The sequence below is a fragment of the Phyllobates terribilis genome, unplaced genomic scaffold, assembly GCF_046119375.1.
Source record: "Phyllobates terribilis strain yellow unplaced genomic scaffold, ASM4611937v1 Scaffold_4__5_contigs__length_816908805, whole genome shotgun sequence".
Classification (NCBI taxonomy): Eukaryota; Metazoa; Chordata; class Amphibia; order Anura; family Dendrobatidae; genus Phyllobates; species Phyllobates terribilis.
This window is the reverse complement of record NW_027362764.1, coordinates 616,764,949-616,791,594: the sequence shown is the minus strand read 5'-3', so window position 1 is coordinate 616,791,594 and position 26,646 is coordinate 616,764,949.

Sequence of the window (26,646 nt, the reverse complement as noted above, 5' to 3'; positions counted from 1 at the left end):
AGTCGACACTCAAATAACATCTATCAAGACTGCCACACACTGAGTCTGACCCCCTGGGCACGGACCGGGTCCCCGCCACTCGGAGACTACAACCCTCATCTGATCCGGTTCCGGGTAAGCCCCCGTGCGCGAGACGCTACGCGACACAGCAGGCCCAGGGGCGCGTCAACTTTGGCGTAGTCGGCAGGATTTCGTGCCCGCAACCACCGGGTACTGCGTGCCTGAAAAGCAAAGACTGTTCAAACTTACCAGTGGTGAGGTTTCCCGCCATCCGGCGCCATCTTCTGCCTTCTTCCCGCCATCCGCAAAGTTTTCCCGCCATCCGGCGCCATCTTCGGCCTTCTTCCCGCCATCCGTGGAGTTTTCCCGCCATTGGACGCCATCTTGAGGACGCCGCGCGGGAAGAAGAGGGGCGTGGACTTCGAAAGCGCGTGAGAACTGAAGCCCCGCCTCACGTCCGGACGTTGCGTAAGGTCCTGGAAGGAGCCCAGCAGACGCCGACGTCACTGGAGCGCGACGGAAGGTCCTCAACCCTGACGATCTACTGCGGAGCCGCGGCCTACGGAACAGGATCATCGCAAGGTAGGCCACGGTCCACTAGGGGGGAGGAAGATGTCGGATACGGAGGAGAGCTTCACTGCCTCAACCCCCGCCAGCGCCACCGCTGCTGCAGTTATGCCCTTTACCATGCCCTATATCCCGGGAGCAGCTTGGCTACCCCAGTACTCAGGGGAGTCACATACCCTGCATGACTTTAGAGAAAAGCTGGATAGCCTCTTCCAGGTGTACCCCCTCACAGAAGAGCAAAAAGTGAGCATCCTGGTGGCCCAACTAACCGGGGCAGCTAAAAGGGAAGTAAAATCCTGGCCACCTGGGAGGAAGACTGTCGCAGGGATACTAACCCGGCTGAAGGATACCTTTGATACCCGCACCTCAGCCGAGATTAAGCTTAGATTCTACGGGTGCAAGCAGCGAGCGCATGAGAGTATAAGGGACTATGCACTAAACCTACAAGAGGCCCTGAGGGCCATTAAGCAGACCGACCCTGATGGAGTGGGAAACGAGGACAGGCTGTTGACTGAACAATTTATAGAGGGACTGTATTGTAATGCCCACCGAACCCAGTTGCGGGCGATGGCCTTACAGGATCCCCATCTGGGCTTTGCACAGTTCAAGGACAGAGCCATCCGGGTGCTCCGAGAACCGGCACCGGGTGGCGTTATGACCCACAGGCGCCCAGCTATTACTTACCACCAGGAGGCGGCGCCCTTGTCGGCAGGGCCTGTGGGAGCTGATGCGCAGGCTTTGGACAATGACCCGGCTCCAGACCTACACCATCAGGTCCAAGAGCTAGCTAAGAGCGTTGCTGCGCTAACCCGAACTGTGCAGTCTTTACAGGTTTCCACCCCAGGGAAGATCCAGCTGGCATCCGGACCGGAGGACATCCCGTGGCGTCGACCAAGGAGGACCCCACCGGCCAGAGGAAGACCCAGTGACCGATACAGCGAGGACGGACGACCCATCTGCCGCCGCTGCAATCAACCCGGACATATGGCAAGGTACTGTTCTTTAAACGGGCACAACCTGGGGTAGAGGGCCAACCCCCAGGAAAAAGATCACCAGGCCCATCGAACTGGCGCGACAGATATGTGGGAGGACGTCCAGTCTTGCCGGTGGTACTGGATGGCATTCCCATGAGTGCCCTACTGGACACCGGGTCGCAGGTCACCACCATCCCGTACGTGCTCTTTAAGCAGTACTGGAATGACTCGGATATTACCCGCTACCCTGACGACGACTTGAGTATCATCGCCAGCAATGGCCAGCCCGTGCCACAGATCGGATTTAAAGAGGTGACCATCAAAATCGGTAGAGTCGAACTGGCAGCACAGGGACTGATCATTGTAGATATTGACAAACATGAGAGTCACCAAAAAATAACTCTAGGAACTAATGTAATTGAAAATTGTCTTGCAGAGGTGATTTTCCTTTTACAGCAGGTTGCCAAGAACGCCAGCTCCGGCGAGCAGCGGGTGCTCCAGAAAGAGATCCGGGCACTGATGCGACGGCAACAGGTGGAACTCTCCGGCGGTGAGATTGGTAGCGTAAGAATGTGTGACCCTTTTCCTATTGCCATGCCCCCAAAAAGTGAAATGATGATTTGGTGCCGGGCAGCTATTGGTCTGAGAGGTAGGGATTACCAGGCAATGGTAGAACCAGTTTACTCAGACAGTAGGCCCACCATTTTGACAGCACGGGGGGTGGTTGATGTACGCCATGGGAGGGTGCCCGTTCGCATAATAAATATCGGGGAGAGGGAAGTGTACCTGCCCCGGTATGCCACGCTAGCCAAATTATATACCATTAACCAAAATTCTATACAATCTGTGGAACCCTTGCCTCCATCTCACCCGGAGGAAGGTAACGGCTCTAAGAAAAACATGGAGGACTGGTGTCAGCAACTACATCTGGGTACTGACTCCACTCCCTCACACCAGAAACAAGGAGTCTATCGGGTGGTTCAGGAGTACGAGAGAGTGTTCAGTAAACACCCGTTAGACTTCGGGCGAGTCAAGGGGGTAGAACACCACATCCCCACGGGAGACCATCCTCCTATAAAAGAGAGGTATCGACCCGTACCCCCTGCCCACTACCAACACGCCAAGGGGATGCTTAGAGACATGAAGGAGGCTGGGGTGATCAGGGATAGCTGTAGCCCCTGGGCAGCTCCACTAGTCTTAGTCAGAAAAAAAGACAACACCATGAGGATGTGTGTAGATTACCGGAAAATCAACCGTATCACACACAAGGATGCGTACCCCTTACCAAGGATAGAGGAGTCATTGGCTGCTTTAAGATCTGCTAACTTCTTCTCTACCTTGGATCTCACTAGCGGGTACTGGCAGGTTCCTGTAGCAGAGGCGGACCGGGAGAAGACCGCATTCACCACCCCGATGGGACTTAGCGAGTTCACCTGCATGCCGTTCGGACTCTGCAACGCACCAGGAACCTTCCAACGACTAATGGAGTGTTGTCTGGGCCACAGAAACTTCGAGACGGTCTTGTTGTACCTGGACGATGTCATCGTATATTCCAAGACGTATGAGGACCACCTGAAACACCTGGCGGAAGTGTTCGAAGCTCTGGCGAGTTACGGCCTAAAGGTGAAACCCTCCAAGTGTCACCTCCTGAAACCAAAGGTGCAGTACCTGGGACACGTGGTGAGCGCTGACGGAGTGGCTCCCGACCCTGATAAGATCACCGCAATTAAGGAATGGCCAAGCCCCTCCAGCGTAAAAGAAGTGCGGCAGTTCCTCGGGTTGGTAGGCTACTACCGAAGGTTTATTCCCGGTTTCACCAAAAAGGCAGCACCTATGCAGGACCTCCTGATAGGCCAGTCCCGGAAGGCCAAGAACCAGAAGCCGCCCTTCAAATGGGAGGAGTTGGAAGAAGAGTCCTTCCGCCAGCTGAAGATGGCCCTCACGGGGGACGAAATCCTGGCGTACCCGGATTATAGCCAGCCCTTTATCCTCTACACCGACGCCAGTAACATCGGGCTAGGAGCCGTACTGTCCCAGATCCAGCAGGGGAAGGAACGAGTAATCGCCTACGCCAGCCGAAAACTGCGACCCACCGAAAGGAACCCCGAGAATTACAGCTCATTTAAGCTAGAGTTCCTGGCCGTAGTATGGGCAGTCACCGAGCGCTTTAAGCATTACCTCGCTTCTTCCCGGTTCACCGTGTACACGGATAACAACCCGTTGACACACCTGGACACGGCAAGACTCGGTGCCCTGGAGCAGAGGTGGATGGCCCGTCTGTCCAACTACGAGTTCACAATCAAATACCGGGCCGGACGCTCCAATACCAACGCGGATGCCCTGTCCAGGATGCCCAACCTGCCGGACGAAGGAGAAGATCCGGAGGGACTGGAAGAAGTTGAACTCCCTGCGTTCCACCGTCATGGGACTATCCAGTATTCCCACCGGGTAAGGAGTAAGCAGGCTGCTACGTTGAACCCCTTACCTCACTACAACTGGGCGGAAACGCAAGACAGCGACCCTGCCGTCCGACTGGTGAAGGAGATGCTGACTCGCCCGGAGGCTTGCCTTGAACCAGACGCTCCGGAGGAAGCCAAACAACTATGGGCAGAGAAGAGTCGACTGTTCCTTTACAAGGGGAAGTTGTGCCGCAGAATGGTTAACTCCCGGACGCATGAACTACTCTGGCAAGTAGTGGTGCCACGAAGAGACGCAGCCATGGTGATGGAGGCATACCACGACGGAGCTGGACACTTCGGGTGGAAGAAGCTGGAGTTCCTGCTGCGCGAGCGATTCCACTGGGTAGGCATGAGGGGAACCATTGAGAAGTGGTGCAGAGACTGTGGCCCGTGCAACCTGAGAAGGAAGGACCGTGCCAGCCAGAAGACTCCCCTGCAGTCCATCGTCACCCGGCAACCGTTGGAACTGGTAGCCTTGGATCATGTAAAACTGACCCCAAGCAGAAGTGGCTACGTCTACGCGTTAACCATCGTGGATCATTACTCCCGGTTCTTGGTTGTCGTCCCCGTCAAGGACTTAACGGCTCAAACAGCAGCTAGAGCCTTCCAGCAGCACTTTTGCCGTCCACACGGGTACCCGGACCAAGTGCTGACGGACCAGGGACCTGCCTTTGAAGCGGAGGTCTTCCAGGAATTCTGCAATCTGTATGGCTGCCGGAAGATAAGGACGACACCCTACCATCCGCAAACTAATGGACTTTGTGAGAAAATGAACCAGGTGGTAATGGATCTTTTAAAAACGTTGCCCCTGGAAGAACGCAGTCTGTGGCCTGAGAAGTTGCCCGATCTGGTGGACCTATACAACCACATCCCGGTAGGTTCCACCAACTGTACCCCGGCTTACCTAATGAGGGCAAGACCTGGTAAGTTACCTGTTGACCTGGAAATGGGAGTCCTGACACCCGAGGACACTTCACCAGAAACAGACTGGGACACGGAGAGGCAGCAGCAGTACCGGAGAGTACAGGAGAGCGTGGAGCGAAGTCTCTGTCAGGCTAGGGAAAGACAAGAGAAAACTTACAACCAGTATGCTCCCGCTGTTCCCCTGGTACCCGGAGAGCAGGTCTTGAAGAGGAAGAGACGGCTCCACAAGTTGGACGACCAGTGGGAAAAGGACCCGTACACCGTACTGCCCTCAAGCCACGAGAACCCGAAGGTTTGTACCATCAGTAAAGACGGAGGGGAAACCACAGCTATTGTATCCTGGGACCACCTGAAGAAGTGTCCCGAAAAACTGAGGAACCCTGAAGAGGAACAAGAAGACCATCGACCCGTAGAGGAAAGGGAAGATATGGTTAGTACTGTGCTCGGGGACTTCCCTCGGTCTTGGACTCAAGTCAATGGTGCAGTTGTGGTACCCGTACTCACCTTCCTCCAACCAGCATCCCAAGCACCTACGGAGCAACAGGTAGAGCTGGAAGAACAGCCGGTCCAGGAGGCAGAAGACCCCACACCCGCAGACCAGGAGAATCAACCCTCTGCTTGCAGTGAGCCTGCCATATCCCTAGTGAGCCAAAGAGCCGGTAGACAGCTGCCCAGTTTACCCTTGACAGCTCCTACACCCTGTAGTTCAGGGCTAGGCAGTCAGCTCCGTAGGTCCACTAGGGCCACTAGAGGCCAGTTACCCGCACGGTGGAGGATTTGAAGTGTATAAATTGTTTTATTTATGTTTACCTGTGTATTGTTGCTTGTGTATAATTTTGTGTTTCTAGTTATTTGTAGGAGTCCTTGGTGGATTTACCGGGAATCCTTGTACATAGTTGGAGCGCAACCCAGGACGGACTAAAGACTGTTAAGGACTCGGGGTAGGACAAACCCCTACCTGGTTACGTCTCCCTGTTTTGGTGAAATGGACACCTTGCTTTTCTTCAAAGACTGCACCCGGTTACGGACATGCCGTAACCATCTTTATATGTTTTTCTTATTGTATTATTATTGTTTTTATCTTGTTATGTTTTTCTAAAATATGTTTAGTCCCGGAGTACTAAATTTCACTAGGGGGGAATGTGACACCCCAGGGGTCTGGTTGCCACAGTGATAGAGATGTTATGTTTGAGAGCAGGTGGGAGGTCCTTTGGTCAGGGATCCTGTGCATGCCACACCTCCTGCCCAGTCTTGGGAGGGGAAGAACTTCCCCTATATAAACCCGGGGCTGAAGCAGGGTTAGGAGTCAAGGAGAGTAGAGACAAGAGACAGTCATAGGAAGAAACAGCTGGAACTCAGTGGGAGCAATACTACTACGAGTCAGGGGCTGGCAGCTGCAGAGCTCGCCCTGACTGAGAAGCTTTCTTACCGGACCCGGCGTCCGAGGCTGTGGGGACTAACTCTTACCCAGCAGCAGAAGCCGACTGGCAGGGGATTTCAGGTCCTCAGGCCCAGAAACCCGAAGGCACGGTCACACGTGTGGGACCAGCACCGCCATCGTGGAGCGGAAGCCAATAGAAGGCCCCGAGTCACCGGCCATACGGGTGAGCACCACATGGTACACTCAGGGACGTGGGCTACTTATATCCGCTTCTAGCAAGGTAGCCAGAAGAGTACAGTCAGTTTGGGAGGCCTACAACTCCGCCTGGCCAGGGGAGATCCCATCTGCTCAAGGACTGACCAGGCCCCGTTCGCTAGCAAGTACTCCGGGAGGGTCTATCGTTGTTACCAGTAAAGACCCTGAATTACACCGCACCGTCTCTGAGTGGTTCCTGCTACCCCCATCTTCCACGTCGGCTGCCCTGAGGCCATACCCCTCCCGTTGGGGGTTATACTATCACGCTGCACAATTCTACACCGGCCTCAGCGGTCTGCCCTGCAGCGGCAGCTCCATAGCTGCAAATCAACGGGTGGCGTAGTCGACACTCAAATAACATCTATCAAGACTGCCACACACTGAGTCTGACCCCCTGGGCACGGACCGGGTCCCCGCCACTCGGAGACTACAACCCTCATCTGATCCGGTTCCGGGTAAGCCCCCGTGCGCGAGACGCTACGCGACACAGCAGGCCCAGGGGCGCGTCATAAACACTTCTGACTGAGTCACCATCTACTGGGTTGGCTGTAGGGGAAGAGGTGTCGTTCCTAATTCTACAATTTCTACTGTACTGAACTTGATGCCACTTTGCTGGTGTCTGCCACAAATTCTTGTAAATGTGGGGAATCCTGAATGGGTCTCAATTAGTGATGAGCGAACATGCTCGCCACTGCTCGGTACTCGCCCGAGCATCACTGTGCTCAACGAGCTCAGCGATCAGAGAGTATTTCCGGGTTGCTCGGGTGGGAACTCGGGTCCCCTCCCTGCATGTTTGGCACTCTTTAGAGAGCCAATGAACATGCTGGGATTGCCTGTAATGCTGTAGCCATGTTGGTTGTGGGCATTACAGTGATTGGCTGGCTGTACAGCGTCATCAGGTCTATATAAGACCTGGGGCCACTATGCTCGTCACAGTGTAACCTGGAATCAGGCAGAGTAGGGAGAGGTGCTGATGCGTCAGGGAGAGATTTGCTTCTTTATAGTTAGTATAGGTATTCCACAACGTATATACAGTATATATCCATCTGAACTAACAGTCCTTCTGAGGACTAATTCAGCAACATATATTCAGTGGAGATAGCAGGAGTTAGGCAGGCATGCAGTGTATGTGGCAGACTGCAGTGTATGATACAGCACAAGAGGGTCATTGAACGTCCTGTCTGCTGCTGCTGTAATAATTACAGATATTTGTAGACATAGCCCCAGATATCAGGGTCCAGGGCAAATTTTTTTTGTATCTTAATCCTGTTTATTTGCTTAAAAAGCAATCCAGAGTGCATCATTTTTCTGCTCCATTTGCTTGTTCTCACTGCAGAAAAAAGCCAGATCTGTTCTATAAATCAGCGATAAAAATCCAGAAATTTAAACTGAACGTGGAAAATATTGGCCTCCTTTTCCATTCCGTTGCAATGTGTCGGTCAAACAATTCACACTAGGTGTCTGGGAAGAATAGTATTAGCAAATTACAGGCCTGATATTTAAAATTGTGGTTCTCTGTCAGACATATAACCTATAAGACTGTTCCAAAATCAGACATTTCTTCCATTTTCATTCGGTTGTAGTATGTCGGTCAAGCTATTCACACTAGGTGTCTGTGAAGAACGGTATTAGCAAATTACAGGCCTGCTCTTTAAAACCGTGGTTCTCTGTCAGACCTAACACCTTTAAGAGTGTTCCAAAATCTGCCATTTTTTCCATTTTCATTTCGTTGCAGTGTGTCCGTCAAGCTATTCACACTAGGTGTCTGTGAAGGATAGTATTAGCAAATAACAGGCCTGCTATTTAAAACCGTGGTTCTCTGTCAGACATAACACCTATAAGAGTGTTCCAAAATCAGCCATTTCTTCCATTTCCATTCTGTTGCAGTGTGTCAGTCAAGCTATTCACACTAGGTCTGTGTGTGGAATAATATTAGTAAATTACAGGCTTGCTATTTAAAATTGTGGTTCTCTGTCAGACATATCACATATAACTGCATTCCAAAATCAGCCATTTATTGTGAACGTGGAAAATATTGTCCTCCATTAAAAATGGGCAATGCGCGTAGCAAGGGACGGGGATGTGGACGTGATGGTGCATGTAGAGGCTGAGGCAGAGGACGTGACCATGGGCAAGCTGAAATTGTGCCACAACAAACACCCACATATTGTCGCTCGGCCTTCCTGTCCCGATTACTAGGTGACCACAGAACACCACTATTGAACACAGAGCAGTGTCAAAAGATTATTGGTTGGATATCAAATAATGCTTCCAGTCACTTAGCCACCACCACCACCCTGTCTTCCACACGGTCAAGTCTCAGTAGCCGTGAATCGGGACCGCATATTCCTCACCATGATCCTCCTTCCTCCCACCATGCCGAGTGCCCGGAGACAACTGATCTCACGCTTGGACACTCAGAAGAGCTGCTCACTTTTCAATTTGTAGATTCAGGCCTCTCACCCGGCCAGCTTCAAGCGAGTCAAGAGGAGAACGCGTGTAGCGATGCCCAAATATCTGAGCAGCCACGGTCAAACAAAGGTGATGGTGGGAAAGTGCAATTACTGTCGCAAGAGGTGGATGATGATGTTGAGACACAATTGCCAGAAAGTCAGGAGGAGGACCAGGGTGCGGAAGTGGAAGACGAGGTGGTGGATGATATAGTAACTGACCCAACTGGCAGGGGGACATACAGAGCAAGGACAGCAGCACACAGGGGGAGGGAGGCTTGGCACCACAACAAGCATGAAGAAGCAGCATGGTGGCCGCAGACAAGGCGGGAAAGCATTCCTCGTAACGCCAACACGACAGAAGTTGCCAGTACAACTGTTAGGTCTTCCAGGGTCTGGTTATTTTTTAAAGACTCTGATGATAGCCCCAAAAAGGCAATTTGCACTACCTGCCAGGTCAGCATCAGGAGGGACAGCAAAACTAGCAGCCTGACCACCACCAATATGATCAGGACAATGGCAGCAAAGCACCCGACTAAGTGGGCCAAACCCCAGGTCCAGCAACAATGTCTGCGGGTGACACCACTGCTTGTTCCGCTGTTGTGCGTGCACGCCAATCCCCTGTCCATGACGCATGCCAAGATGCCTCCCGCCCTGCACCTGTCATTGCAAATTCTCAACTAGCACCATCAGCAAGCACGTCCACGTCCTTATCCCAGCGCAGCGTTCAGTTGTCCCTACCCCAGTCCTTGGAACGCAGCCAATGCCCCACAGGCCACACTACTAAATTCACACATTTCCCGAATGCTTCCACTCGAAATGTTGCCTTTTAGGCTTGTGGAGATGGAAGCTTTTTGCAACCTGATGGTGGTGGCCGTCCCTCGGTACTCGGTCCCAAGCCACCACTCTTTCTCCCGGTGTGCCATCCCCGCATTACACGAGCACGTGTCCCACAACATTAGAAGTGCCCTCAACAACGTAGTTACTGGAAAAGTCCACCTAACCACGGACATGTGGACAAGTGCTTGTGAGCAGGGACTGTACATCTCGCTGATGGCACACTGGGTTAATATAGTGGAAGTCGGGACCCAGTCGGACCTTGGGACGGAACACATCCTCCTGACGCCGAGGATTGCGGGCCCTGGGTCAATCAGGGTTGCCCCCACATTCTACAGCTACTGCACCTCCTCCTCCTCTTCAGCCTCCATCTCCAAAATGACCACATCAGTCGCAAGCTGGAAGCACTACAGCACTGCCTCGGCCAAGCGGCAACAGGCTGTGCTCAAGCTAATATGCTTAGGTGACAAACCGCACAACGCTGAAGAGTTGTGGACAGCTCTGAAAGAGCAGGAAGATCTGTGGCTGATACCACTGAACCTACAGCCAGGCATGCTCGTGTGTGTCAATGACTGGAACCTGGTGGCGGCTCTGATGCGAGGCAAGCTCACACATGTACCATTCCTGGCCCATGTGCTTAACATCATGGTTCAGTGGTTTCTCAAAACCTACTCGGATCTGTCGGATCTGCTTGTCAAAGTACGCCACCTGTGTGCCCATTTTAGTACGTCAGCTACAGCTTCCGCCACCCTTGTCATGCTTCAGCAGCATTTGCAGCTTCCAGCTCACTGACTGATCTGCGATGTCCCCACGCATTGGAACTCTACATTGCCGATGTTGGGAAGGATTTGTGAGCAGAAGAGGGCAGTTGTTGACTACCAGCATCAACAAGGCCATTGGTATTCAGGTCAGACTTCACACATAAAACCTCAGACCCTCCCATTGCACAGGCCCTGAGGCGCGGGGTATTCTCCCAAGGAAGGAAAAGTTTTGGAAGATGGTGAGGGAGTACCTTATAATTATTGGGTATCCAAGCTGGACACGTGGCATGAAATGGCTCTCTACGCCTTGGACGTCCAGGCCTGCCCTGCCGCTAGCGTTTTGTCAGAGCACGTTTTTAGTGCCGCTGGTGGAATTATAACCGATAGACGCCTCAGCCTGTCAACTGAAAATGCTGACAGGCTGACTCTCATAAAAATGAACAAGGGCTGGATTGGGCCAGGCTTCTCAACACCACTGAATGATAGTGTAGCGTCGGAGTCTCTGCCTCCTGCCGGCCAGAGACGCCGTTCCCCTCACCGCGTGCAGCTTCCCAGGCACTGTGCTTAGGGCGTGCGCTCCCTCCCTCTTAAAGGGGCCGCGCGCGCCATCCTAAAGAGTCCCCGGCCAATGGCCAAAGGACCACTCCTATTTAAAGCACCTCTTCCAATATGTAGGTGCCTGTGTAAGGTTGTTGTTTGTGTGCTAACACTCTCCTCAGCCCTCAGGTTCCAGTGCCCGCCTTCCGTGGAAGACGGCATTCAACAATCGGGATGGTCACTACGAATACCCTGTGATGTCCTTCGGTCTCTGTAATGCTCTGGCCGTCTTCCAGGAATTAGTGAATGACATCTTCCGAGATCTCCTGGTGTTCTCCCCTGAGCTGCCCTCTCACTGGAGGGATGTTCGTCAGGTTCTGCTGAGGCTCCAGAGGAATCGCCTGTACGCTAAGTACGAGAAATGCCTCTTTGAGCAGACCTCCCTACCATTTCTGGGGTATATCATCTCGGAGACCGGACTGCGGATGGATCGTGTCTGCTGTCTTAAAGTGGCCCCGACCTGAGGGGTTGAAGGCTATTCAGCGGTTTCTGTGATTCGCTAACTATTACCGCCTCTTCATTCCTCATTTCTGCTCCCGGACAGCTCCCATCTCTGCTCTTACCCGTAAGGGAGCAAATCCCAGGGAGTGGTCTCCCGAGGCAGAGAATGCCTTTATCTCTCATAAACAAGCCTTCTCCTCCACTCCTGTGATACACCGTCCGGATGGCAATAAACAGTTCTTCCTGGAGGTTGATGCCTCTTCCTCCGGAGCCGGAGCAGTGCTCACCCAAAAATCCTCGCCCGGGCGAATGGTGACCTGCGGCTTCTTCTCCAAACTCTTCTCTCCTGCTGAGCGCAATTACTCCATAGGAGATCAAGAACTGCTGGCCATAAAATTAGCGCTGGAGGAGTGGCGCTACTTGCTTGAGGGGGCTCTGCACCCGGTGATCATCTACACTGACAATAAAAACCTTGCGTATTTGCAGACCGCCCAAAGACTAAACCCGCGTCAGGTCAGATGGTCTTTGTTTTTTGCTCGATTCTGCTTCAATCTCCATTACCGCCCGGCAGACAAGAACATTAAAGCCGACGCTCTATCCCACTCTTTTCTGTCTTCCGACCTGGAGGAGGAGCCTCTACACCTCATTGACCCCTCCAGAATAATGACTGTTGCTCCGTTTGACCTGTCTCGTCTACCTGCTGGTAAGACCTTTGCAGTGGCTCCGGATCGGAACAGGGTCTTACTCTGGGGCCATTCGTCCAAACTGGCTGGCCATGCTGGCCAGAGGAAGACACTTCTGCTCATTGCCCGGCACTATTGGTGGCCCACCCTGCGCACGGATGTTGTGGATTTTGTCGCGGCTTGTTCCTCTTGTGCCCGTAACAAGATACCTAGGCACCTCCCAGCCGGTTGTCTCCTTCCTCTTCCCATGCCTTCCACTCCGTGGCAACATATTGCAATGGATTTCATCACGGATCTTCCTGTATCAGCCGGTTGTACTATCATTTGGGTGGTCGCCGACCGCTTCTCCAAGATGGCTCACTTCATCCTCTGCCTGGTCTTCCGTCTGCACCTGTGCTGGCTAAGTACTTCATCCGTCACATCTTCCGTCTCCACGGCTTACCCCTCCACATTGTCTTGGACCGAGGAGTTCAGTTCACTTCTCGCTATTGGAGAACCACGTGCAAACTGCTGGATGTCTCTTTGGATTTCTGTTCAGCCTATCATCCTCAGTCCAATGGTCAAGTGGAACATATCAATCAGATTCTTACCAGTTTTCTTTGGCACTTTGTCAACGCTCACCATAGCGATTGGGTTGAGCTCCTGACCTGGGCCGAGTTTTCCTATAACTACCATGTGAGTGAGTCTTCTGTTAAGTCTCCGTTTTTTGTGGTCTACGGTCAACACCCCCGGATTCCGTTTCCCGTCTCCGCTTCAGTGTACAATCCTGCCGCAGAGTCTCTCGTCAGTGAATTTTCTGCAATTTGGGAAGACACTAGATCTGCTCTCTTTCAGTCCTCCGAGCGGATGAAGAAGCATGCTGATAAGAGACATCTGGATCCGCCTCAATTCCGTCCGGGAGACAAGGTCTGGCTTTCCTCCAAATATGTCCGTCTCAAGATACCATCACACAAGCTGGGTCCGCGTTTCATTGGTCCGTTCGAGATTCTGAACCAAATAAATCCTGTGGCTTACAAGCTGAAACTCCCGGCCTCCTTACGGATACCCAACTCCTTTCACGTGTCTCTCCTCAAACCGGTTGTCCTTAATTCTTTCTCTGACGATCCAGGTACCACTCCAGCTCCAGTCTCTGCTGAGGACGTCTTTGAGGTAGAGAACATTTTGGCCATCAAGAGGGTAAGAGGAAAGACTTTCTTTCTTGTGGATTGGAAGGAGTTTGGTCCTGAGGACAGAACATTCATGCCCCTTGTCTTCTTGAAAAATTTCTTGCGGGCTTAAAGAAGAGGGGGAGTAAGGGGGGTACTGTAGCGCCATTCCCCTCACCGCTACGGTCCCGGTCCGGCGTCCTCCAGTTCCTCTGCTGCTTCTACGCGCACAGCTTCCTGGGTACTATGCTTAGGGCGCGCGCGCGCTCCCTCCCTCTTAAAGGGGTGGCGCGCACCATCCTAAAGAGTCCTCGGCCAAAGGCCGAAGGACCACTCCTATTTAAAGCACCTCCTCCAATATGGAGGTGCCTGTGCAAGGTTGTTGTTTGTGTGCTAACACTCTCCTCAGCCCTCAGGTTCCAGTGCCCGCCAGTCTGTCTATCAGTCGTGCTCGCCTGCTTGTCTATCAGCCATGATTGCCTGTCTATCAGCCGTGCCCACCAGCCTGTCTATTAGCCGTGCCCGCCAGCCTATCAGCCGTGCCCGCCTGCCTGTCTACCTACCGTGCCAACCAGCTTGCCTACCCAGATCACCCATCAGGCTACCTACCATGCTCATCCGCTGCACCTGTCAGCTTCAGCTGTCTGACCCGTGGGAGTCGCCTGCTCTCACACAAGGTCGGTCCCAGAGTGGCACCTGGTCCACCTGCCCGGTCCCTACCTGGTTCACGGAGTCGACTAAGCCGCCATGTGGCCAGGGTCGGTCCGAGTTGGCACTTAGTTCTGCCCCTCTGGTCCCTCCTTGCATCTCAGCACAGAGGTTCCACCATCCGGATCCGTAACAGATAGCAGCGTAACATAAACTCAAATACAGTGTCTTTTTTTTGGGAGGTCTAACTCTATTCCCATGCACTTCTGTCTTCACACCCAGACATGGGTATATGCTTCCTGATTTTGTCTATTTGCTCTCTTGTCCTCCTCCTTCTCCGCATCTTCATCCTCCACCACCATATCACCACCATATGTACCATATCAACATATCTACGTCTCTTGCAAGGAGCATTGGAGTTCCTCCAAATTTTTTGCAGCCGTTGCTTCACTGCATAGGCAAACAGTATGGGAGACACAATTCCTAATAATGGGAGCATTTTTTGCAGGAGGCCATCCGACCTCTATGTCTCTTGCAAGGGGCATTGGAGTTCCTCCAAATTTTTGGCAGTCGCTGCTTCACTGCATAGGAAACAGTATGGGAGACACACTTCCTAATAATGGGAACATTATTTTCAGGAGGCCCTCCGACCTCTACATCTCTTGCAAGGGGCATTGGAGTTCCTCCAAATTTTTGGCAGCCGTTGCTTCACTGCATAGGCAAACAGTATGGAAGACACACTTCCTAATAATGGGAACATTGTTTTCAGGAGGCCCTCTGACCTCTACATCTCTTGCAAGGGGCATTGGAGTTCCTCCAAATTTTTGGAAGCCGTTGCAGTCACTGCATACGCAATAACAGTACAGGAGACCCACTCTTTAATAATGGGAACAACAAAGCATAGCTGACTGCTGGCCCTTTAAGAATACTAAGGGCTGCCTGATGGCCCTATAAAAATAGTCTTTGTGACTAGTCCCTCCATCATAAATGAACCAGGATGTGTCTGATGATGTGACACACACCACATGGCCAGATAAGGTAGTAAAATATTAAAATGACATGTACTTTTAAATGTTTTTTCACCGTTGAAAGCAATGCAAAAGTGCAAAAATGCATCAAAAACGCTACGTGTGAACATAGCCCAAGGTGTGGAGGAGCATTTTTGTTTTTGGTTATTTATTTTGCCTTATATACAAGTCATTACCCTGGAAAGTATTTTCCTTAACATGCTTCCCAGGAAAATCTATTTTGGTTTTGTTTTTGTATGTTTTATTGTGAGTCTGTAAAAGTGGCGTAATGCCTCTGACGTTGTTGACAGCAGTGACCTGGGAGTCAGGAATGCTTCCAGGGGTCTTCCTCATGCTGTTCCCATGTCATCTGAGCACTGTTCCCATCAATTTTGGCAATTTTTAGTCCTCTGCAGACCGCTGGAAAAATGCTCGAGTTTCCCATAGACTTACATTGGGCTCATTACTCGGTCCGAGCACTCGAGCATTCCACTTTGCTCGACTCGAACAACGAGTACCCAAGCATTTTAGTGCTCGCTCATCACTAGTAATTATTCTTTCTTCACTGCCCAATGGTGTAAAATTCTGTGAGGCACATATGGTGTCAACATGCTCACTGCACCCCTAGATTAATTCATTGAGAGGTGTAGTTGTAAAATGGGGTCTCTTATGGGGGCTCGGCTGCTCTGGCACCTTAGGGGCTCTGCCAATGTGACATGGCACTGTCAAACCAGCCCAGCAAAATATGAACTCGAATATGGCGCTTCTTCCCTTCTGAGCTTTGCACTTTGCCTCAAGAGTAGTTTTCGACCACATATTGCGTATCTGTGTGCTCAAGAGAAATTGCACAACAAATTTTGGGGTCCACTTTCTCCTGCTACCCTTGTGAAAATATATATTTTTTGCCTAAAATAACATTTTTCTTGAAAAAATGTGATTTTTTTTATTTTCACAAGTCAACGTTAGAATTTTCTGTGAAGCACTTGTTGGTTCAAGATACACACGACACATCTAGATAAATTCATTCTGGGGTCTAGCTTCCAAAATTGGGTCACTCGTGGGGATTTTCCACTGTTTAGGCACATCAGGGGCTCTCCAAGCGCGTCATGGCGTCTCCTCTCAATTCAAGCGAGTTTTGCGTTGAAAAAGTCAAATGGTGTTCCTTCCCTTCCGAGCTCTGCCGTGCGCCCAAACAATGGTTTCCCCCAAATATTGGTATCATACTTAAGAGAAATTGCACAACAACTTTTGAGGTACAATTACTCCTGTTACCCTTGTGAACATAAAAAAATTGGGGCTAAAAGATCATTTTTGTGGAAAAAAGTGATTTTTCACTTTTATGGCTCTACGTTATAATCTTTTGTGACACACTTGGGGGTTCAAAGTGCTCACCACACATCTAGATAAGTTCCTTAAGGGGTCTAGTTTCCAAAATGGTGTCACTTGTGGGTGGTTTCCACTGTTTAGGCACATCAGGGGCTCTCCAAACGCGACATGGCATCTGCTAATTATACAAGCAAATTTTACATTCAAAAAGTCAAATGGCGCTCCTTCCCTTCCGAGCCCTACCGTTCGCCCAAACAGTGGTTTACCCCCACATATGGTGCATCGGCTTACTCGGGAGAAATTCCACAATAAATGGTATTGTGCAATTTCGCCTGTTACCCTTATGAAAAGCAAAATTTGGGGGCTGAAAAACATTTTTGTGGGAAAAATGTGAAAATGTTATTTTTACGGCTCAATGATATAAACTTCTGTGAAGCACTTGGGGGTTCAAGATGCTCACCCCACATCTAGATAAGATCCCTGAGGGGTCTAGTTTCCAAAATTGTGTCACTTTGGGGTGGTTTCCACTAATTATTCATGCAATGTTTACATTCAAAAAGTCAAATGGCGCTCAAGCAGTAGTTTTCCCATGACATATGGGGTACCGGTGTGCTCAGAAGAAATTGTACAACAAATTTTGGGGTCCATTTTTTACTGTTACCCTTGCAAAAATAAAAACATTTGAGTCTAAAGTAACATTTTTGTGAACAAAACTTAAATGTTCATTGTTTTATTTCACATTACAAAAATTCTTGTGATTCACCTGAAGGGTTAATAAACTTCTTGAATGTGGCTTTGAGCACCTTGAGGAGTGCAGTTTTTAGAATGGTGTCACTTTTGGGTATTTTCTGTCATAAATGCTTCTCAAAGTCACTTCAAATGTGATGTGGTTCTTAAAATATGGTTTTGTAAATTTTGTTGAAAAAATTAGAAATCGCTGGTCAACTTTTAACCCTTATAACGTCCCCCCCAAAAAAAAATTGGTTCCAAAATTGTGCTGATGGAAAGTAGGCAAGTGGGAAATGTTATTTATTAACTATTTTGCTTGAAACATGTCTCTTATTTAAGGGCATGAAAATTCAAAATTTGAAAATTGTGAAATATTCAAAATTTTCACCAAATTTCCATTTTTTTCACAAACAAACGCAAGATATATCAAAGAAATGTTACCACTATCATGATGTACAATATGCCATGAACATTTTTTTTCAGAATTAGTGGGATCTGTTGAAGAGTTCCAGAGTTTTTACCTCATAAAGTGACACTGATCAGAATTGTAAAAATTGGCCCAGTCATTAACGTGCAAAAAGCCTTAGGGGGTAAAAGGGTTAAAGTATGTGTAATAATGAGAAATGACACAGGGAAAAAGTATTGAACTCATGAAGAAAGAGAGGTGGAAAAATCAATGGAAAGGCATGACACCAATCAGGTTAATTGTTGTTAAATTTTGATAGATCAGACTTTTATGTATGTGTCAAAACCACAAATGTGTAGTTTTTACATTTTTACCTTTCTTTTGAATGGGGGAAAAGATGGGTGAGTTTAACTTTTTTTCTTATTTTTTAATTATTTTTTTTTACTTTTTACTGTATTTATTAGTCATCATAGGGGACATGAGCTTGTGATCGTCTGATCGCTTGTGCTATATACAGCAATATTACAGTATTGCTGCATATAGTAAAAATTGAAGTCTCTTTGTAGCCCAGCCACAGGCTGGGTTTTAGAGGTGCTCTGTGATGATAGGCAAGGAGGTCTTCAGCAGATCCCTGCTGTCATAGAAAACCATTGGCGCCCCAGGATCACGTCACAGGGCACCGATGGACGCATAGAATGACGCGCCCCCATGCTGGCGTGCTGTAAATGTCGCTGTCAGAGTTTGACTTTGGCATTTTACAAGTTAACAGTTGCGGACAGAGCTCCACTCAATCTGTGGCTGTTAGAAGCAAATCCTGGCTGTCAGCTATTATGTGCTGGGTATGGGGTGGTCTTACCTCATGAGCCATGCACCTGCTACCGAATTGCACCATACATGTCCTCGACTGGAGTAGGATATCTGGCACAATGCTTGGAGGCGCACGCCACTAAGGAGAGGCACCAACTTCATTAACTGGCATGTGCCTCTTGAATTTGGTGCCTTCTACTCATGCCATACTGGAGTAGTTTGATTGTGCGCACCTCCAGTCTTGATCAATTGACCCCACAATGTTTTGCCATATTCAGGAAAAATTGTATAAATTAAGGCATTCATTGTTACCTATTTCCCTTTGTGAAAATGAAAAATTTGGGGCTAAGGCCTCATTTTAAAGTCACTTCAAAGGTAAAATGGTCCCTAAAAAAATATGATCCCACTCATCTTTGCTCTACTCCCTGCACTTGTAATCAGACACAGCTCTGCAGCAAGATCAGTGAGATCAGAATGTCTGTGATTTACAGGTTTCATACTCAGGAAGCTGCTCTGAGATTTTGTCAGGGAATGTTCTTTTTTTATCTCAGTTTATTACCCCTGATGATTGGTCAACGTAATGCAGAGGAAGTACACGCCTCCAGAGGAAAATTTCTGGTAACGACTCTTTGGGTTTAACATAATTATAATGTAAACTTTACATGCTGATATCTCAGCAATGGAGAGGAGAAATAAAAAGCAAAAGAAAAAGCAAAACAATAAAAAACAACTACATTTTACTCAACTCTGCAGACACTATTCCATGATATGGTCGGATTAGTTTGCTCAAACTGGTTAAAGGTCCTCTTTAAAAGGGTTTTCCTGTGTATATTTCTTTGAGGTAAAACATTGCTTAAAAACAGGCAGTGAAATGTTAAACAATCAGCTGTGATCCCATGCTGTCCTGTCTGGATACTCTTTTGCATCCTCCCCCGCCCAAGAGATGTGGTATGATCAGACCATGTGCCAGCACGGTCAGACACAGCCATCACACAGTACATTTATAACATTATCTCCTCACCGGAACTTTTTTTAATGTCCCAAGAGCAGAAAAAAAAAAAAAATCGGCACCACATTTTTTTAATCACATCCAATTGTGGATTTTATTTTTATTCCAAGATCTAGTGAATAAATTGAACTTTTGTTCATGTGAAAACCCCTTTAAGGAGAAGGTCCTCCTTAGGAAGTTACCAGTATTACCAAGTGCACATACAGTTATGCTCAAAAATGTACATACCCTGGCAGAATTTTTGCTTTCTTGGCCATGTTTCAGAGAATATGAATGATAACAAAAAATACTTTTTCTACACTCATAGTTATTGGTTGGGTGAAGCCACTTATTGTCAAACTACTGTGTTTTCTCTTTTTAAATCTTAATGACAACCAAAAACATCCAAATGACCCTGATCAAAAGTTCACATACCCAGTTCTTAATAGCGTGTATTGTCCCCTTTAACATCAATAACAGCTTGAAGTCTTTTGTAGTAGTTGAGGTTCTTTATTTTCTCAGATGGTAAAGCTGCCCATTCTTCTTGGCAAAAAGCCTCCAATTCCTGTAAATTCCTGGGCTGTCTAGCATGAACTGCATGCTTGAGATCTCCCCAGAGTGGCTAAATGATATTGAGGTCAGGAGACTGAGAGGGCCACTCCAGAACCTTCACTTTGTTCTGCTGTAGCCAATGACAGGTCAACTTGGCCTTGTGTTTTGAATCATTGTCATGTTTGAACGTCCTTGTACGTCCCATGCGCAGCTTCCGGGCTGATGAGTGCAAATTTGCCTCCGATATTTGCTGATAACATGCTGCATTCATCTTTCCTTCAACTTTTACCTAGTTTTCTGTGCCATTGTAGCTCACACATCCCCAAAACATCAGCGATTCACCTCCATGCTTTACTGTAGGAATGGTGTTCCTTTCATCATAGGCCTTGTTGACCTCTCTCCAAATGTAATGTTTATGGTTGTGGCCAAAAAGTTCTATTTTGATCTCATCACTCAAACTTACCTTGTTCCAGAAGTTTTGAGGCTTGTCTCTTTGCTGTTTGGCGTATTGTAGGCCAGATACTTTGTGGCATTTGCGCAGTAATGGCTTTCTTCTGGTGACTCGACCATGCAGCCTGTTACGCTCATGTCCGGACTTACTGGCGTGAGCGTGGTTAGTGATCCCACTGGACCATGAACCGAGGAGTGCCTGGAAGGGCGTAACTAAGTATCAACCCGGTCCGACCAAGGTCGCACGGCGGCTCAGTCGACTCCGTGAACCAAGGAGGAACCGAGCAGAGGGACCAGGTGCTACTCCAGGTCAGACCCCGGTCACAGCTGTTGACCCACACCGGGGAATGCAGGAACAGGCAGGTTAGACTGGCATATAGATAGGTGGGTACTGGCAGGCACGGCTGGTATGCAGACAGGTGGGTATTGGCAGGCATGGCTGGCATGCAGACAGGTGGGCACTGGCAGGCACGGCTGGCATGCAGACAGGTGGGAACTGGCAGGCACGGCTGGCATGCAGACAGGCGGGTACTGGCAAGTAGGAACGCAGGCAGGATAGGGACCTGTACAGACTGGGATACAGGAACGGAGCCGCAGGTGCGGTAAACAAGCAGAGCAGAACAAAACCCGCAGGTGCGGTAGACAAGCAGAGCAGAGCAAAACCTGCAGGTGCGGTAGACAAGCAGAGCAGAGCAAAACCAGCAGGTGTGGTAGACAAGCAGAGCAGAGCGAAACTGCCGGTGCGGTGAACAAGCAGAGCAGAGCGAAACGGCAGGTTCGGTGAACAAGCAGAGCACAGCAAAACCGCAGGTGCGGTGAACAAGCAGAACCAGATACACACAAAGTACTTACAATGAAGTAGCGAGTGTACACAAAACTCACAAACAGAAGTTCAGAGACAACGAGGTAGATGCAGGTTCAGACACCGCAGAAAAAGGGAAGGTTCGGACATAGAGACAAACAGGTAACGGGCTAGGACACAGTTCAGACAGGAACTGAACCAGGGACAAGACACAGGAATGAGCCTGGGAACTCAGCCCCCAGGGTGGCGGAGACAGACTAGAAGTCACAGATACAGGTAACAGGCCTGGGTATACAGCCCCCAGGGGCGGAACAGACAAGATACAGGACAGGACCTGGCAACTCAGTTGCAAGGAAGACACTGAAGGAAAGTGTTGCTCAGGCACCCCTACTGGGTGGAGGGCGTTTAAGTATCCAGTGACTCACAGCAATAGGCTGGGGAGGCATTAGGAGTGCACACACAGTAACTATAAGAATCAGGCAGTCACCGTGCCGCCGCCCTAAGCAATCAGACAAGAGACACAGCAGGTACTGGAGCAAAGTGTGCAGCCTGGATTGATAGGTAAGATGGCGGTCTTGCATGGTGAGAGGTGGTAAGCCATGCAAGCACGCCGCCAGGGATGTTACACAGCCCATTTTCCTTCAAGAGCTTCCTTATTGTGCATCTTCAAACAGCCACACCGCTAGTTTTCAGAGAGTCCTGAATTTCAGCTGATGTTATTTGTGGGTTTTTCTTTGCATCCCGAACAATTTTCCTGGCAGTTGTGGCTGAAATTTTTGTTGGTCTACCTGACCATGGTTTGGTTTTTACAGAGCCCCTGATTTTCCATTAGTTAATCACTTGAACGCTGCTGACTGGCGGTATCAATTCCTTTGATATCTTTTTGTATCCCTTTCCTGTGTTACACAGTTCAACTACCTTTTACCATAGATCCGTTGACAATTCATTTGCTTTCCCCATGACTCACAATCCAGAAACGTCAGTGGCTGGATGAAAAATGCAAGAGTCTGTCTGGAACCAGAAACTCACCCAGCTTTTATGCACACACACTGATTACAAGCAAACAGGTCACAGGTAAGGATGTTACCTTTAGTAGCCATTCAAACCCATTTGTGTCAAATTTTGAGCATGTTATCAGGTCAAAATCATCAGGGTATGTGAAGTTTTGATCAGGGTCATTTGGATGTTTTTGGTTGTCATTAAGATTTAAAAAGAGAAAACACAGTAGTTTGACAATAAATGGCTTCACCCAAACAATAACCATGAGTGGAGAAAAAGTTTTTTGCTATCATTCATAATTCTCTGAAACAAAGCCAAGAAAGCAATAATTCTGCCAGGGTATGGAAACTTTTGAACGCAACTGTAACTGGTGGATTCCTGTTATAGATTTTGCATTGAGGCTTAGTTGCTACAAATTGCACTTCTAAAGTAAAAAAATTATTTGACAAAACAGAATATTTTTTTCAGGTTATGAGTTTCCACATCTATTGTGTCGTAATATGCATCGTTCATCTTTTATTCTTATTAGGTTTCATTTATTGCTGTACAACTGAAAAGTAAATTGAACAATCTATCTAAGACACTAAAGCTGTTTGGTTCCTTGATCTTAAAAGTGATAAACTGCTATTTCTGACTAAAGAAATGCAACTACTAACAAATATGAAATAAAACAGCATCTAAAAAGTTTGTTAACCTCTTAAGGATGTGGCCTAGTTTGAGCCTTAAAGACTCGTAATTCTTTTTGTTTTTTCTTCTCCACATTCACAAACCCATAACAATTTTATTTCTCCATTTTCCGATCGGCATAGCTGAATAAGGACTTTTTTGTTAAGAGATAAGTTGTATCTTTTAATGCCACCATTTTGAGGTAATTGTAATGAACAACTTTATGGTAAAACTACTTTTACACAATAACATCACTTCTTTTAAATAATATTTTGTGTCGCCATATTTTGAAAGACTTTTATTGTATGAGAGCTGTTTTTTAGGGATGCATTGTAATTTCTATTGGAAACATTTTTGTGGTATATAAGACTTTAATTACTTGTTATTTCTTACAGTGGAGCTTGAGAGTTTGTGAACCCTTCAGAATTGTCCATATTTCTACATAAATTTGATCTAAAACTACATCAGATTTTCACACAAGCTCTAAAAGTAGAACTAGATAAAACTAAGCAATTAATAAAAAATATTAGACTTTGAATCATTTTCCTAATGTAAAAATTACAATGTCACAGGTCTGTGAGCCTTCAGAATTAACAAATAATTTCAAGGTGAAATTAGTCTGGTGTTTTCAATCAATTAAATAACAATCATGTGTGAGCGGGCGACCTATTTTATTTAGGCTATGTTCACATGTCCAGTAATCATCCCTTAAAACGGATCCAGCAGCAATCCGTTAACAAAAAAGTTGTGCAGACACAACTATTTTTGTCCACCTGAAAAAAACTGATTTCAATTGGAACCATTTTTTTTAACAATGAAGTCTGGAAAATGGATCCGCTAAATAACGATCCATTTTTCTCCCATTTGAAAAGGATCTGTTTTTGCTTACTGGATCAGTTTCAAATGAATGATTGCTTGAAAGTTCACATGTCCAGTAGTATATGTTAAATATGTATTTTTCCACCTCTAGTAAGCAAAAAACAGATCCTTTTCAAATGGCAGAAAAACATAACATTTGTGAATCATGGTGTGGGTAATATTATGGTTTGGGACAATTTTGCTGCATCTGGGCCAGGTCAGCTTGCCATTATTAATGGACCGAAAATATGGTCGTTTGCATGAGCCCTTAGATGCAGCTTTTGCTGCCAAGGGAGTCAATCCAAATAATGAATACAAAGGTACACATAATGTACTTCTGTCACTAACAGACATGTGATATTGGGTCATTTTCATTTGAAAATCTGATCTAGTTTTGGGTCAAATTTATGCATAAACATGAAAAATTCTCAAAGGTTTAGGAACCCTTCAGAATTTTTTATATTTTGTATAAATTTGCCCTAAAAATCTAGGCCAGGTCAGCTTGCCATTATTAATGGAACAATTAATTCTGAATTATACCATCAAATTCTGAAATAAAATGAGCTGAATCTCAACAGAAAGTGAATCATGTAGCAAGGAAATGACCTAAAGCACATATTATTAATTCTTCTTTAACCACTCATTTTTTTTAAATAGCATGTTTTGAAATAGCCAAGTCAAAGTCCTGACTTTAATCCTATAGAAATGGAAAAGACAGCAAACCCATCAAAACAATACAATTGAAGCTGTAGGGAGTAATTGACTAAAATTCTCCCAAAGCTGATGTGCAGGACTAATCAACAATTACATTGAAGCTAGGGTCACATGGCCGTATTTTCTCTCATCCGAGAAAATCATTCTGATTATGCTAATCAGAGTTTGATCATAGTGTGATCCAATTTTCTTGGATGAGGGAAAACATTTTTATTCCATATTCTCCATTCCGTCAGACCAATAAAATCAGACCGCACTTGGATGTCATTCGAGTACGGTCTGATTTTTTTCCATAGACTCAATGACTTGCATAAACGAGTGTGATCCGAATATCGGATGCAAATTGTGCATGCTGCAATTTTTTCCTCGGACAGACTCTGTCCGAAGAACAAACATTTTCATTACTCCATAGAATATCATTGGTCGGATGTTTTGTCGGATCGCACTCGGACCAAAAATATGGTCGCTTGCATGAGCTCTTACATGCAGTTTTTGCTGTCAAGAGATTCACTCCAAAGACATGTGAAATTAGGTCATTTTCATGTAAAAACCTGATGTAGTTTTGGGTGGGTGAAATTTATGCATAAATATGAAAAATTCAGAATTTTTATATTTTGAATAAATTTGCCCTAAAACTATGGCAGATTTTCACACAAGTCCTAAAATAGTTAAGGAGAACCACATCAAACAAATGAGTCGAAAATATTAGACTTTGACATTTTTGTTTAAAAAAAGGAAAATGATCCAATATTACATGTATACAAGGGGCAAAAGTATGTGAACCTTTGCTTTTAGTATCTTATTTGACCCCAATGTGCAGCAATAACTGCAATTAAATGCTTCTTCTAATCGTTAAATAGTCCTGCACATTCGCTTGGAAGAATTTTAGCGCATTCCAAAAATACAAAACAGCTTTAACTCTGTTATTGCTTTCGGTCTTTCCACAACATCTTAATAGGATTTCTATAGGATTAAGTCAGGCCATTCCAAAACATTCAATGTCTTGAAGCATAACATATGATTTTTGAGATTCAGCTTAAGGATACATTTGTTGACATATTCCTTTAGAATTTGTAGGTATTTGTTTGTTGGTATTATTCAAAATTCATTGGTCCATCAATAATGGCAATCCATCCTGGCCCAGATACAACAAACAAACAGGCCCAAGCCATGATATTACCATCACATTTCACAGATGATATTAGGTTTTATGCTGCAGTGCTTAGAGGTTACCTTGGGTTCCTTTGAGAATTGTACACCTTGCTCTTCAAGAAAATTTTGATTTTTGACCACTGGGGAGGGTAATAAAGGTCTTGAAATCTCTCCATTTGTACCTGACCTGTCTGACTAGATTGGTGGAGTCCAAACTCTTCAGAGAAATTATGTGACCTTTTCCAGCCTAATGAGCACTAATAACTCTTTTTTTTACACAGCGTCTGCAAATTGAGTTTCTCGTTCTGGCTTTTATCCTAAGTCATGTGACTAGGCTCGTTAAAGGGTCAAAATTTACTTTTAGCATTGCTACTTCCTATAGGTGACACTAGGGTTCTAATTCTCTTCTTCTACGAAGAGACAATTTGCATAATTCCCAGAAGAGCATTACAGCTTTAAAAACCTCTTCACCTTGACATGCTTAACATGTCACTCTCCACAAGGAGAAACGTTACCCCTTAGATACCAGTCTGACGCCTCTTACCCAGCCAAACCAGAACTCACACTTTGCACTGATGAGGGACAGTACCCCAAAACACGGTGTCTGAAAATTGAGTTTCTGGTTCTGATTTTCATCCTAAATCATGTGATAAGGCTTGTTAAAGGGTCAATATTGACTTTTAGGATTGCCACTTCCTATAGGTGGCACTAGAGTTATAGTTCTATTCCTCTCTGAAGAGACAATTTGTCTTTTTTTAGGTCATTTGAAATCTCTTTTGTTCATACCATGATACACTTAAAGAAAAATGTGTTGTGAAGGTTAGATTTTGATAGATCCTCCCTATCCCCTGTGACTTAAAGAAGTTGTCCACTACTTTTACACTGATGCTCTATCCGTAGGATAGGGCATCAATGTATGATCGGCTGGGGTCCCGCACGTGGCACCCCCGCCAAGCAGCTGCTATTGGTGCCGGTGGCGGCCGCTGGCCAGAAGTGCTCACCTGCGGGGCTCCGCTGTCAAGTGGTAGTGGCCACCGAGGTGTACTGCATATCCGCCTCCCATTCAAT